The sequence below is a fragment of the Suricata suricatta genome, chromosome 6 (genome assembly GCF_006229205.1).
Source record: "Suricata suricatta isolate VVHF042 chromosome 6, meerkat_22Aug2017_6uvM2_HiC, whole genome shotgun sequence".
NCBI classification, from domain to species: domain Eukaryota; kingdom Metazoa; phylum Chordata; class Mammalia; order Carnivora; family Herpestidae; genus Suricata; species Suricata suricatta.
In genome coordinates, this window is record NC_043705.1 from 106,420,522 (window position 1) to 106,424,367 (window position 3,846).

Below are 3,846 nucleotides of genomic sequence, written 5' to 3' on the forward strand. Positions count from 1 at the left end.
GGGGGGGGGGGGGGGGGCTTGGGCCGTGCAAGATCACCCACCGGGCTTTGAGGCCCCAGAAGCGCCCACCCCTCGAGTTGGCCCAGGAAACAAGCAAAGAGGAGTCCTTCCGTTCTTCCTCGTTCTCTCCATCCAAATCAGGGAAGTCCCGAGCTTTTCTCAGGGGCAGCCAGTGGCGCTGCGGCCATCTGACGAAGAAGTGACAACCCACTGGTCTTGACTTGTCAGCTTCCCCCAGATGTTTCCACCTCTGGCCGGGCCCTCCCTCAGCCTCAGTTTACCTCTCCTCTAAAACAGCCAGGGGACCCGAGCGAATGATACTTGAGTCACTTCTGTGCCCCATTCTGGGATGGTGTGAGGCTCAGACTCGGGGCTGGGGAAAGGAGGAGGAAGTGGCCCACACCCTGGGAATCAACAGGGAAAGGCAGGCTGCTGGTAAGGGAGTTGCTGGAGGCCCTTGGGGCTGCTGCTGGGGATAGTGTGGGGCGTGCCACTGCTCCTGGTCCCAGAGTCTGTCAGCCCAGGGGTTAAGCCAGAACTCCTCCCCCACCAGGCAAGACTCACTTCTCAGCCCTCCTGGTCCCTCAGTCTCAGTGTCCCCTGGGTACACCTAACAGGCAGAGCTTGGACCTCTTCCCTGCACCCAACAAGGAAGCCGAAGTGGGGAGTGGGACCCACAAAGCCAGGACTAGGACCTCCTCTGTCATCCAGCTCTTAGTGTGGTGTGCTTGTTTTTCCTCCCCAGGCTTTGGAAGGATCAGATGTGTGACTTAGTCTTTCTCCTAGTCCTCTATCTGTCCCACTCACTTCTGGTCTCTCTCTTATTCCTTCCTACCTTGACTCCTACCACCCCTGATGCCAGGCGCCAGGACCCTGGACCCTGGCCCTCGGCTTCCCCATCAGTGCAGAAGTAACCAAGCTAAAGTAACCAAGCTCAGCAGGCCTGTCCACCCAGACCGTCTGTGGATTTACTATTCTTCTGAGGAAGCTTCAGGTTAGCCAGATGCTATCATGATAACCCTCCCCTGCACAGAACATTTTAATTCAATGCTCTCAGATACACTTCCCTCCTCTCATCTGCCTAGGATCCTTGAAGCCCGTTCTTATCCCTCTTCAGCAGCAGAGCAAACCGATCACCATCACGAGAGCCAGAGGGCCTTGCCTGAGATCCCTCAGCTCTAGCCCCAGGCCGCAGGCCAGCAAGTAAGAAAAGACAATCCAGTAGCACTGAGGTTTCCTCCATCATCCCAGACTGCCTTCTTTATTCCACTGGATCTGGTCTGGTCTTTAGCCATCTGTAGTTCTGCGAGTTCATATGTGACTGTTTCTCCACTTCTCCCCTAGTAGGGCTAGGGGAGTGCTGAGCTGTTTCTCCAGCCATGCAAAAATAAGTTGTCCATCTGGGAGCCTTGGGAACAGCTCTGGAGTGAAGTACAAATGTACATCTTCATGCAACTTTTCCCAGAGCTTGTCTGGGATACACCCATTCATTGCACATTAATAGGCCTGACCAAGAAAAGAATTGATAGCCAAGTAATTTGAGGAACTCTAGGTACAGTCCAGTTAAACAGATCTGCAAAGTGCAGGACTTCTCAGAACCTTAAATATGGTAATGTGCACTGCAAATTTCCAAGAAGGAAGCAGAGTGTCCAGCATTTTCTAAACTCCTGTGAGCAACTTTTACCCCAACCTAAGCACTTCAGACTGCAGAATGCACTTTAGAAAGCATGATTTTAATTGAGAGGGGCAGGGCTGGAGAAGGGGCAGGTTGTGGGGAGCAAGGTTCCCCTCATGTAGCCTATGGCAGATGCAAGGAGATAAACTGTGGTCATGGCCTCATGCCGAGGCAGACAAGCTGTGGAAACTATGGAATTGTGTTTATCTGGCCCCTGCGGTTTCCTGGGAGAGGGAGGAGGTGATCCCTCTCTGAGGACCTCTGCGAGTGGCAGGGATCATTGAGGGATATGGTCTGGGCTTGGGGGACTCGCCAGTGACTCTGCGCTCCCTCCTGGGGTGCTGGTACCCTGCTGGCCCTAGCTTTACCCAGCCTTGAAATGGTGCCTGATGTTGGAGTGACGACTGGCCATGGGAAGAGGTCAGGGCTTGGAGGGAGGCTGCGAGGCTGATGCGAGGCGTGGAAGCAGTGATGGGCGGGCAGAGTATCGGGGGGAGCACCAAGGCTCTTTCTTCTCTGTGGAGGACAGTGGCTTGGCACCAAAAACACCAAGGTTCACGCGGTTACCTACCCCTGTTTCTCCCCATTGCTCTACACTGGGATGCTGGCAGCCAGGGAGGGAGCTAGGAGGGGGCAGGGGACACAGAAGGGCTTCTGGTCACATGGACGTGGGTGGTGGCAGTCCCTGTGCCCTGAAGGTTGGTGGCCCAGCAGTTGTAGATGCTAGAGTCCCCAGCCCGGGCCTCTTCCACATGCAGGGCGCTCCCTGCCTCCCCCTGCACCTGGCCCTCTCTGTGAATGACATTGGCCCACTCGCTGACGTAGGGGGGTCAGCCCAGCTGCTGGAACAAAAAATAACTGTCCATCAGCGACCCCAGATGTCTTCTCTGACTTAGGCACCAGCAGGCAAGTAAGAGGCACTGTGGGACAGTGACTCACCCAAGGTCACACACACACACACATATCCGAGCACCTGGAAGGCCAGGTTCTTTGTGGCAAATGTGAGCTTCTCAAGTCCCTGGGGAGAATCCGGGATCTCCTCACCTGCTCATAGAGATACAGGAAGTGACTTGGTTGGGAGCAGCACCCTCCAGTGTGTGTTTTGTGGCACTTTGGTTTTGTGAAGTTTTGTTAATGGGTGCTGCCTCCCCAAAGAGGGGGCAGTGGGGTTCTCTTATGAACAGTGTTTGAGAAACACTGAGTCAAGTAAAATTAAATTGGGGAGACTCTGGCCACTGAATCTGTCACATGTGCATGTGAGTTTTGAATCTCCGAGGCAGGTGATGGTTATAAGACGCAGTGTTTTCCGAAAAGCACATTTTTGGGGGGTTGGAGCTGGATTTTTTGGTGTCCTGCCATTCCAAGGAACATGTTTGGAGAAATGCTAGCATAGTGAAGCCGTGTCTCCCAGCCATGGGTGTGTTCTTTACCCCTTACTGGGTCTTGGTTTCCACTTTTGACAAATGGGAGAATCATCCCCCATTCTCTCCCTCCTAAGGCCTCTGGGGAGCTCACCTTCACCATGTCTATGCGAGGTCCAGCCCACCCTCCAAGGCTCATGTCAAATTCCAGCTCTTCCAGGAAGCCTTTTTAAGAATTCCTGAAGTTTTCAGCGCTGGTGGGTCTGCCATTTGACCCAGCTGCACTCCAGATGTGTGAGGGTTATGGGGGCAAGTTCTTCGAGAGGAAAGAACGTCACTATCACCTCTCCGACAACATCTTAGGAAGGTCTGGCCCACGGCAGACACCCAGGAGACAATTGCTAATGTATTTTGTTCATCTCTTATTACACACACACCAGCCATGGGGACTAAGCACTTGCCTCAGCCCCATTTTCAGGAGATTTGGGCCAGTCTGGCCTCAACTCAAATGTCACCTCACAGAAGACTCCCTGATGACCTTATCACACTGTCCTGTTGTAACCTCAGGGTAGCACTTAGTTTTCTCTTGATGATCACGTTCATTTCCAACTGTGAGCTTGTAGACAGAAGCCACATCTCTTTTTGCCTCATCATTGTGGTCTCAGCACTTAGTACAATGTCTGGCATGTGGAGGGTGGTCAGTAATCAGTGCTGGATAAATTAACAAAGGAACAAGCTTTACACAGTAACTAAGAAGTAGCTCTATTTAACAAATGAGGAAACTGAGGCCCTGAAAAGGGAAGTGACTTG